General features: G+C 39.7%; 2 pseudogenes; both read left to right on the forward strand.

The window, feature by feature from the left end:
* The first annotated feature begins 6,003 nt into the window (after window positions 1-6,003).
* LOC119579237 lies at window positions 6,004-6,696 on the forward strand (annotated as a pseudogene).
* Window positions 6,697-10,396: 3,700 nt separating this feature from the next.
* LOC119579246 lies at window positions 10,397-11,579 on the forward strand (annotated as a pseudogene).
* Window positions 11,580-12,500: the final 921 nt, after the last annotated feature.

A 12,500-nucleotide genomic window follows, 5' to 3' on the forward strand; every position in this document is an offset into this window, starting at 1 on the left:
AGAATGCCCTCCGAGGTTGGTGCGAGCGGAGGACGTGACAGGATGCGGCATGAGGCTGAGTGGTTGCGAACTGGCAGCCAGGGAGGAGGAGGACCTTGTGGCAGGAGGAAACGGCCATCCTGGCACTGCTGCGGTGTGAGTGCCAGGGAGTGGTATCTCTAAGCGGACACTCGTTGCCCTCTGTAATCTGTCCTTCAATGTTTCTGACTGAGAAATAGCATTGGAAGCTTGTTTATCTTTTATGCTGGATCAGCCGCCCTTTCCTTCCAAGAACCCTAGTGAAAGCAGGGGAAGGAGTCCTTCCCCCGGGGAGCGCCAGGTGAGAGAGTACCTGAAGGGCCAGGAGACTTCGGCGGGGCGAGGCGAGGAGACTGCGGCCGCCTTCCCCATTGTGCCTCACGCGCACGAAGCTATGGACACTGTCATGGCCTGATTTACCTTGAGACAAGTTGCCTCTCCATTGACGTCTGCAGGAACAGTCCGCAGAATTTTAATTTGTTTTCGAATTCCAAGGCCAACATCGCACACGTGTACAATCATGAGGACTTGTTTACAAATATTTCACTCTAATGTCACTAAAGAAACAAATTTTCTAAAGCGATAAATAACAGTTACTAAATGGGGACGTAGAACGCTTATTTCTTCGCTTGACGGATCAAACGATTGGTGCACATCCCATGCATACAATGACACACACATTACACATAAATAAACAAACACCACGTAACATAACACACACACACACGTGGACGCACATGCTAAAGGCTTGTGCAGATGTAATTAAGTTCGTTTCATTGTGAATATATGGGTACTACTTTAAAGGTCCTGTGTACATGCTGGAATGGGAAAGTTAATAATTGCACCATTACTGAAGTAACAAAACACAAAAAAATATTTCTCTCCTTTAAAAATGCCCTTAAAAGAAAAAAAAAATTAGGCTTCCGAAGTAAAAAAATTAGCAATGGATGTCTATAAAACCCAATTTCACTAAATACTACTAATTGGAAACTCTTTCATATTACAAAATAATGATTATAGAGAGAAAACTGGACCCGAAAGCTAGCTCTCGATTGAGATTCCGAATGACCTTCCTCAAAATACCAGTATTCCTGAAAAGTCACCAGAGGAGCATGATAGGCAAAACGCTAGAGTTAGATAACACATTGCATATATATAAGCACACACAACACACACAGACACAACACACACACAAACATATATACATATTATATCGATACCCTATGTCTGTCTATACACAACCACCACACACACGCATACACACACACACACACACACACCACACACACACACACACACACCCACACACACACACACACACACACACACACACCACACATATATAATAATATATATATAGATATATATTATATATAGATATATATATAGTGTATATATATATATATATATATGTAGGTATGTATGTATATATACTATTTATTACTGAAAGGATACTATATATAGATATAGATATATATATATAAACACCCACATACACATATGTTATAATAAACACACACACACACACAACACACACCACACACACAAACACAACACACACAACACACACATACACACACACACACAAACACACACACCATATTATATAAATTTTATATAATATAGCTAATAATATATATATATAGATATATTATATTATATATATATATATATAATATATTATATATAACATTATATATATATATATATATATAATAATATATCTATTATATATATATATTATATGTAGATATAATATATACATATATATATATATTATATATATATATATATATATAATTATATATTATATAGATAATATATTACAGCGTGTGTGTTCGTGTGTTGTGTAGTATTTAACATATCTCTTTGTAAATGTCTATCCTCACACGCTTAAATAATTTATCAACCATATATATCAAGTATAGGACTGTGCAGGGTTTCGAACGTCGTTAATGGTAAAATATATATATACCTGTTCATATACTTTGCGTATCTTCGTTGTTCTTAATTTCCGTTTCTGTTTTTTTTTCTCTCTACTTTGTCTTGAGGTTCCCATCTCCACCCTTAATGGAAATTAGAATATTTTATTTATTGAAAAAAAAAATCAAGCCGCGTCTAAAATCGAAGGTCATTAGCGGCGTATACAAAATATAGCGTTAGGGTGGGGTTTAGGGGAAAGTTTTTTGGGTTTCTAAGGCAATGCTTGGGGATTTTCCAGAATGGTCAATGGTAAAAACAAAACAAATTACAGACATGAAAGGTTACACAGCTATGGTAAAAGGGTAAACATAAGTTAACGATTATGGATAAGTGGACCGAAGAAGGGGATGAAGGAAGAGAAAGAAAAAGAAACGGAAGAAGAAAAGAGCCCTCCCCCCCCCCCGCGACAACAACGAGCAAGGGATCAGGGGGGGGGGGTCAGTTAATGGTTTAATTTATATTTCCCGATCAAATATTACATATTTGAAGACTACTTGATGATGTATTAGCTTTTTAGTATTTGTTCTTTAGCTGTTAAAAAGTGAAATGATGAAAATTAAAAAGAATATGCAGGGTGGATCGGCAGAGGGGAGGGGGCGGAGATAAAATTAGTGATTTGAAATTTATATTTAAACAGAACTAAAGTATTTATTTCGTGTTTCATCTGTGTTTACATATTCAACTTACAGTATTTATAATCAGCATAAAAACAAGGAATTAGCCCCGGTAATCACCAGCCCTCTACACCCTACTTGTCTGTTCTGATGACATAGAGCCACAAATGATATCTCTCTCTCTTTTCTCCCTCTTTCTCTTTCCCTCTCCTCTCTTTCCCTCTCTCGCTCTATCTCTCTCTCTCTCTCTCTCTCCTCTCTCTCTCTTCTTCTCTCTCTCTCTCTCTCTCTCTCGTTTCTCTCTCTTATCTTTCCCTCCTCTCTTTCCTTTCTCTTCTCTCTCTCCCTCTCTCTCTCTCTCTCTCTCTCCGTGTCCTGCTCTCTCTCCTATCTCTCTCTCTCTCCTCTCTCTCTCTCTCTCTCTATCTCTCTTTCATTTCCCAACTTGCCTCACCTTCCTATTATATCCCCCAGACCCTCCCTCTTCCACTTCTTCATGCCTTTCCCTCTTCCTCTTTTTATGCCTTTATACTCTGCTACCTCAAAACGATCACATACTTAGAAAAAAATCATACTCCTAATAACACGGGACAGACGCGTCCATTTAAATTGTAATTACTTCATGGAAGCATCAGCGCATATATATCTATCTATACTCTACCTGTCGATTGATCTATAATCCCATCGATATGCTACTAATCCGATCGATTTAATCTATCTATATTATAATCGACTTTCCTTCGTCTGCTTCTCTTTATGCTTAAAACATTTACTATTTAAGATAAAAAACTTATTTAAGATCTGGCACTAATGATTCGGGAAAAACATGACACAACGGCATTCATTAGATAATGAGTGTAATAATGATAATATGACAATAATGAATATAATAATAATGATAATGATGCTGATGTTGTGGTTGTAGTGATGATGACGATGATGATACCCAGACAAGACACATACAGACACACACACACACATATGAAGTGTGGTGTTGGTAAATCTAATATATATATAATATATATATAATTATATATATATATATATATATATATATATAATATATCCTATGTATATGTGCTTGTGTATGTGTAATATATATATACTATATTATATATTATATATATATATTATTATATTTTAATAATATATATATATATAATATAGATATATTATACAAACACTGTGTGTGTTTGTGTTTTGTGGTGCGTTGTGTGGTGTGTGTGGCGTGTGATGTGTGTGTTTGTGTGTTCTTGTGTGGTGTGTGTGTGTGTTGTGTGTTCTTGCTGACTCGCGTGTGTCCGTGTGTGTGTGTGTGTGTGTGTGTGTGGGGCTGTGTGTGGTTTGTGTGTGTGTGTGGTGTGGTTGTGTGGTGTGTGTGTTGTGTTGTGTGTTTATATACATACAATATACATATATATATACATACATATAATAAATTATAATATATATATATATATATATATATATATATATATATATATATATATATATATATATGTATGATGTATATGTATACCAGATATAGATAGATAGATAGATATATGTTATGATACGCACACACACAACCCACGCAAAACACACTCACTCACACAACCACCCACACCACACACACAACACCACACACACACACACACACACACACACCACACTCACACCCACACCTCACACACACCAACACACACAACACACCACACACACACACACACAACACAAACACACAAACACATTATATAATTTATATATATAAATATCTATAATATATATAATATATATATTATATATATATATATATATATTATTACATATGTATTATATTATCCATATATATATATATATAATATATATATATATATATATATAATATATATATATAGATATATATCATATAATAAATATTTATATATACATATATTATATATATATATATATATAATATTATAGATTATATATAATAACTAATAATATAGTGTGTGTGTGTGGTGATGTGTGTGTAAGGTGTTGTGGTGTGCTGTGTGTGTGTGTGTGTGTTTGTGTGTGTTGTGTGTGTAGTGTGTTGGTCGGACTGTGGTGTGTGGTGTATATTTATTTATTTATATATTATAGCATGTATGTACGTTAACATTTTACAAGGCACTTTTTGCCCCCGAAGCACCCTTGGTTTTGCACGCTCCGTCCCGAAACCTACGTCTCTGCTTTTCCGAGAAACCCGATGATGATTGTTCCAATTCGATCCTCGTTGCCATCGTTGTTCTTTGGGGATAAAGATCAAATGCGAAACTGGTAATTAAGACCCTACTTTCCCGTGCTTCTCTCTCCTTTCTCTCTCCTATTCGTCCTCTCCTCCCTTTCCGTTCTCTCATCCTCCTCTACACCAAACCATCTCGCTACATTACCCAGTACCATCTTTCTCCTATTCCCTAACCAGGTTATTACTTTTTTCTCATTATGCCTTCCACCTCATTCCTACACCTCCCATCCCTTCGGTCATTCAGCCAACGTGGTTTCCACACCCTCCTCCTTACTCTTCTATCATTCCAATCTTATCCTCATCTCCCCCCATTCTTACCACTCTTCTCCATTCCATCAGGGGGGGGTGGCTCTCCATTTGGTTTTCTTCGAGGTAACATTTCGTAATTTCATCTGCATCGAACAGCAATACAGTACAAGGGCAGCATCCACAAGCGGGTGCTGTATATAAGGGCCGCGCATTTCTGGATCTGGCACGTGCCTCCTAAGACTCGTGGCTCCTCGGAAACACACATCCACTTCAGGCATATTCAGATTTCTGAAACGAGGTAGGGTTCCTGATTTTTTTCTTTGCTTTTTCTAAGGTCTTATACATGTGATATATATTTTTGGATGGATCTTGTACCTAATGTCTTCTCTAAATTTCTATCAATTAGGGGTATGTTTAGTTCATTTCATTGGTATTTTGTTAAGACTTATCAAAAATGTTAGATCAAAAAAGGAAAGAAAAAAAAATCGCTGCCTGGGACTGTACAATTATTTATACTGGAACTCATTTCCTTTTTTAAAAGAGGGGCTAGAGGAGTGGTTATTTGAGTAAATCTAATCTAAAAAATCTAATCAAAAGAACGAATAATACAGGACTTCCTAAAGCAGGTCAAATGTTCCTGAAGGCCTCCTAGTTTCCTTCGCCCACCTGAAGAGCCGTACAGCGTGGCAAAGGCCCCGGACCTTCCTACCTCGCAAGGGCCCGCTACCCTGAGATTCAATCGCAAAAGGCCTGCTACCTTCCTTCCCTTTCATTCCTAAAACATTTTACTAAATTATTCTGTTAATTTTCTTCTTATGGTTTATAAAAAAGGTCTGATCTCTTAAGTTGTAAGGGACTTCCCACCCTTCCTCCACTCTCCTACGGCCAATGGCATCTCCGTGCCTCCACAGGTTCCCGTCGGCAGCCAGGACGACCACCGTCACAACCGGAGTGTTGGCAGGGACCGCTGGCGGCGCAGGACTTCGGCCGGTCTGGCCGTAGCAGGAGCTGTAGGTTTGTGGTCTTCCTGGGCTTAGCCGCCCTCGCCTCCAGGGGAGAGGACGCAGGAACTCGCGGAGCAGGAGATAGGGGCACCGCCGAGGGCGTCGACTCTTCCGTGGAGACTGCCGAACGACTGGTAGGATGCAGAACGCCCTCGAGTTGGTGCGAGCGCGAGGACGTGACAGGATGCGGCAATGAGGCTGGTTGTGCGAATGGCCAGCCAGGAGGAGGGAGGACCTGTGCAGGAGGGAACTGGCATCCTGGCACTGCTCGGGTGAAGTGCCAGGCGTATTCATAAGGGGGCACTGTTGCCCTCTCTGTATCTGTCCTGTTCAATGTTTCTGACTGGAGAAAATAATAGCATGAAGCTTGTTTATCTTTATGCTGATCAACTGCCCCTTCCTTCAGACCCGACGTGAAGGGGGCCGGGGAAGGAGTCCTTTCCCCCGGGGGGCGCTCAGGGAGAGTACCTGCAGGCAGAGAGCTTCGGCGGGCGAGGGGGGACTGCGGCGCCGCCTTCCCCATGTGTCACTCAACGGCACACAAGCTCATGTACACGTCATGGCCTATTTACCTTGAACATTGCATCCTCCTTGTGTCTGCAGGAACAGTCCGCAGAATTAGTTTGCTTCGAATTGCCAAGGCCATCTCACCGTGTGTATCATGAGGACTTGTTTACAATTTTTCTTTTTCATTGTCACAAAATAACCAATTTTTTTAAGCGATAAATAAAGTTCGATAAATGATGATGATACGCTCATTTCACCGTTGACATGAACAAACACACACACACTTGGACGCACATGATGAAGTGCCTTGCGCAAATGTGTAGCCTACTACATTGTGTCTATAGTTCTTATTTTCAAGGTCCTGCCATGCTTGAATGGGAGAGATGATAGTTACACATAACTATTAGTACCAAAAAGGAAAAAAAAAAATTCCGTTAGAAAATACTATTTATAGAGTTCTGAGATAATGCCTAGCGGTGACTATCTATAAAAGTTACATACAACAAATGAAGAAGGCAGCAGTTATAAGATAAAGAATTTATAAACAAATGGACCAAAAAAAGGACATCTTTAATTGGGCTCTTACGAAGACCTTCTCAAAATACACTCAAAACTTGAAAAGTTACCAGTGTAGTATAATTCGAAATGTTAAAACAGCTAAACGCATTTACATAATGTTGTCTGCATTCCAAGCATGGTACTCCGACCTACCTTTACGGTCCCAAAACATCCACAGATTAATATAAGAATCCCAAACCTCTAACACTAAACATCTGATTTAATGTTTGTGGTTCAAAATTCTGCACTGAAATATATAAATGAGGTGATAATCACTCCATGAGTTTTACGTTGGATTCTTAATGTGTGGTGTAAGAAGTAATAGTTTTACGCTCTGCGACTGTTATGATCATGAATATATCAGTGACTTTATTTCACAAATATGTGTTTCTGCACACACTGACCTACATATCAAAAATGTTTTTTGCAGTTTATTCTTTATTATCTGTATTTACAGCTGGTACCGTATCCCCATGTTTACGAATTCATAGCATGTTTCAGACAAAAAAACATCGTCCACTTAAACGCACACAGGCCTTCACCTCTCCAGCCAAATCATTCACCTGAAGTATATCCTATGGCTGCCTCCGCAACCGTAACCATAAACCGAGTTTTGCGTTCTCCAGTAGTTTACTGTGAACTAGTTACTGCAGGATACAAACACTGGTGAAAATCTGGAAATTATTCTCCCATGCAAAAAATAATAATCATAATAAATAAATCCTTGGGCAATAGCGTATTGGGATTTTTTTTTTTTTTTTTTTTGTAATAAACGTTAAAGAATCTTTTATTGAAGATCAAGAGTTCAAGAAAGCAAGGGAGATAAACAAGAGAAATGAGGAGCAGAAGGATGAGGGAAGAGAGGAATGGTGTCACATGTTACACAGTTCGACAATTGATTCGAACTAACAGCCCCTATTGCCTATCAGGCCTTTCCTCTCTATTTCATCTGGTCAACCACAGTTAAACCTATTAACCTGTATTCATTTCTCGCCATATCAATCCTTAATTTCCGTTCTGCTGTTTCCATATCTTCCATTATTCTACCTCCAAGTTTAGCGAATTAATTTCAGCCTTTGCTAATAGTGCTACGTCATCCTCTAAAAAGAGTTTCCAAGGTAATCCCAACCTTGCCTCTTCTGACAGTGTGCTGATAAACGGAGATGAGCTGTGCGCTGATCCTTTGTGGAAATACAAACTTGAATTCAAAACTCAACCTTGTATCACCATAGGTTATTTGTCCCTGACATCATATATAATATATATATAGTAGTATATATTATAATATATATATCCTATATATATATATATATATATATGTATGTATGGTATTATTGTTATATGTATACAGATATAGATAGATAGATAGATAATGATATGTCTACCACGACACACGACACGACAAACACATCACTCACAGACATACCACCCGGCCCCCCCCCCCCACACCACACACACACACACTCACACACAACTCTCACACACACACACACACCACACACACACACACACAACACACACACACACACACACATATATATATACAAGATATATATATATATATATATATATATATATATACATATTTATATATATACATTATATATATAAATAAATACACTTATATACATATATTCATATATAAATATTGATATAATATCTTATCATAAATAATCATATTATATATATATATATATATATATATAGTATATATATATTATATATATATATATGTTGTGGTGTGTGGTGTGTGTGTGTGTGTGTGTGTGTGGTGTGTTGTGTGTGTGTGTGTGGTGTGTGGTGTGTCTGTCTGTCTGTCTGTGTGTGTGTTTATTATTTATTTATATATATATATGCTGTTGTAAGTTAACATTTTAAAGGCACTTTTTTTGCCCCCGAGCAACCCTGCGTTTTCAAATCGTTTCCCGTACCGCGACAACCTCCATCTCTGCTTTCCCGAGAAACCCTGCTTGATTTATGTTCATTTCGGATTCATCATTGCCATCGTTTTCTCTGGGGATAAAGATCCAAATATGCGAACTGGTAATAAGACCCTTTTCCCCGTGCTTCTCTCTCCCTCCTCTCTCTTCCTATTCGGTCCTCTCCCTTCTCCTACCTCCCTTTCCTTTCTTCCTCGTCACTCCTCTTACAAACACCAACCATCTCGCTTCAACCTTACCCATTAACCATCTTTCTCCGCATTCCCTAACCAGTTTCTTACTTTTTTTCCTCATTACGTTACGCCTTCCTCCTCATTCCTACTTTCCCTCCTTCTCATATCCTTCACCGTTCAACCCTCCTCCTTACTCTTCTCTCATATTCCAATCTTATCCCTCATTCTCCCCCATTCTAACCATTCTTTCCTCCATTGTCCATCATAATCATCATCCTCAAGGGGTGGCCTCATCCGTATGGTTTCTCTCGAAGTAACACTCGTATTTCATTGCATCGACAGCAATAACAGCACAAGGGAACTCACAGCGGTGCTGTATATAAAGGGCCGCGCATTTTTCTAGTCCTGGCACAGTGCCTCCTAAGCCTCGTGGCTCCTCTGTAACATCACGCTCACTTTCAGCAACTTTCAATTTCCTGACCGACGGTAGGGATTCCTGATTTTTCTTCTTGTTTTTCTAATGTATTATACATGTTTGACTATATATTTTTGGATGGACCTTGTTACTCTAATGTCTTCTCTAAAGTTCTATCATTAGGGGTATGTTTAGTGTCATTTCATTGCTTTTTTGTTAAGACTTATCAAAAAAGGAAAGAAAACAAATCGCTGCTGCTGACTGTAAATTTATATGATGAACTAACTCCCTCATTTTCCTCTTAAAGGAGGCCTGAGAGAGTAGTATTTGATAAATCTAATCTAAAATCTATCTAATCCACTAACGAATAATACGGACTTCCTAAAGCAGGTCAAATGTCCGATAAAAAGCCTCCTAGTTTTTCCTTCTCTCCACCTGAAAGCCCGTACAGCGTGGCAAAGGCCTCTATCCAACCTCTCTTCCCCATCGCAAGGCCTGCTACCTTCCTTCCCTTATCGATGTCTAAACAGTTTACTAAATTATTAATATGCTAATTTTCTTCTCAATGGTTTATAAACAACAGGTCCGATCGCTTAAAGATGTAAAGACTTCCCCAACACCTTCCTCCCTCGCCTCCGCCTAAGGCCATCTCCGGTGCCTGTCCACAGGTCCCGGTCGGCAGCCATGACGACCACTCGTCCTACCGGAGTGTTTTGTCAGGGACAGCAGGCGGCGCAGGACTCGCTCGGTCTGGCCGTCGCGTAGCTGTAGGTTTGGGTGTCCTGGGCTTGGCCGCCCTCGCCTCCAGGGGCGGAGGACCAAGAATCGCGGAGGCAGGAGGAAGGGGCAAAAAACCACACGCCGAGGGCGTCGCTCTTCCGTGGAGGACGCCGACGACTGGGGATGCCGAACGCCCCGAGTTGTTGCGAGACGGAGGAACGTACAGGACGCGGCATGAGGCTGGTGTGCGAACTGGCCAGCCAGGAGGAGGACCTGGTGCAGGAGGAGCTGGCCATCCTGGCACTGCTCGGGTGAGTGACAGGTGTCCCTCCAAGGTGGCGTTCGTGCCTCCGTTTCTGTCTTTCTGGCTGAAAAAATAGCGTTGGAACCTTCTTTATCTTTTATACTAACCACCTTGCCCCTTCCTTCCAGACCCGACGTGAAGCCCGGGGAAGGAGTCCTTCCCCCCGGGGGCGCCAGGGGAGAGTACCTGCGGCGAGCTTTGGCGGGGGGCGAGGCGGAACTGCCGGGCGCCGGGCCTTCCCCATGTGTGCACTCAACCGGCAAACACAGCTCATGAACGACTGGTCATGGCCTATTTTAACCTTGAAACACGTTTCCTCTCCATGTGGTCTGCAGGAACAGTCCGCAGAATTAGTTTGCTTCGAATTGCCAAGGCCCTCTCACCGTATATATCATGAGGACTTGTTTATAAATTTTCTTTTTCATTGTCACAAAAGACCCAAATTCTCTTAAGCGATAAATAAAATTCGATAAATGATGTTGATACGCTCATTTCACTGTTGACATAAACAAACACATACACACACTTGGACGCACATGATGAAGTGCCTTTTGCAAATGAGTAGTCCTGTCATGCTTGAATGGAGAGTTGTTAGTTACACATAACTAGAAGTACCAAAACGGAAAACTAAACTTTTCTTCCGTTAGCAAATACTATTTTTAGACTTCTGAGATAATCCCCCCTAGCGGTGACTATCTATAAAAGTTACATAAACAGCAAATGAGAGGCAGAGCAGTTTAAGACAAAGAATGTATAAACAAATGACCAAAAAAGGACATCTTTAATTGGGCTTCTTACGAAGACACCTTCAAATACACTAACTTGGAAAAATACACAGTGTAAGTATAATTCGATGTTAAAACAGCTAACGCTCTTTACATATGTTGTCTGCAATTCCCAAGCATAAGTAAACTTTCGAGCTACCAGTTACGGTCCCAGAACATCCACAATTAACATCAGATGCCCAAACCTCTAACACTACACATCTGATTTATGTTTGTTGGTTCCAATTGCTGCACTGAAAATATATAAATCGGGTGATAATCCTCCATGAGTTTTACGTAGATTCTTAATGTGTTGTGTAAAAGTAATAGTTTTTAACCTCCTCCCTAAGAAAAAACTATAAGCGGTCTGCACTGTTATGATCATGAATATATCAGTGACTTTATTCACAAATATGTTTTCCTGCACACACTGACCTACATATCACTCAAAAAAGAATATTTATTGCAGTTAATTCCTTTATTTCTGTATTTAACATGCTGGTACCGTATCCCCAATGGTGGTTTACGAATTCATAGCCTGCTTTCAGCAAAAAAACATCGTCCACCATGGCCCTCCCAACTCTCCAGCCCAAATCATTTTCACCCTGAAGTATATCCTGTGGCTGCCTCCGTTTTGTGTTCTCCAATAGTTTTACCTGTGAAGGTAGTTACTGCAGGATACAAACAACTGGTGAAAATCTGGAAATTATTCTCACAATGCAAAAAAAATAATCATAATAAATAATCCTTGGGCATAGCGTATTGGGACTTTTTTTTTTTTTTTTTTTTGTATACGTTCAGATCTTTTATTGAAGATCCAGAGTTCAGAATGCAAGGGAGATAAACGAGAGACAATGAGGGAGCAGAAGATGAGGGAAGAGAGAAGGTGTCACGGTTACAACAGTTCGAATTGATTCGAACTAACAGTCCCCCTACTTACTCTGTGCCTATCAGGCCTTTTCCTCTCTAGTTTCATCTGTCTACCACAGTTAAAACTATT

The sequence above is a fragment of the Penaeus monodon genome, chromosome 2 (assembly GCF_015228065.2).
Source record: "Penaeus monodon isolate SGIC_2016 chromosome 2, NSTDA_Pmon_1, whole genome shotgun sequence".
NCBI classification, from domain to species: Eukaryota; Metazoa; Arthropoda; class Malacostraca; order Decapoda; family Penaeidae; genus Penaeus; species Penaeus monodon.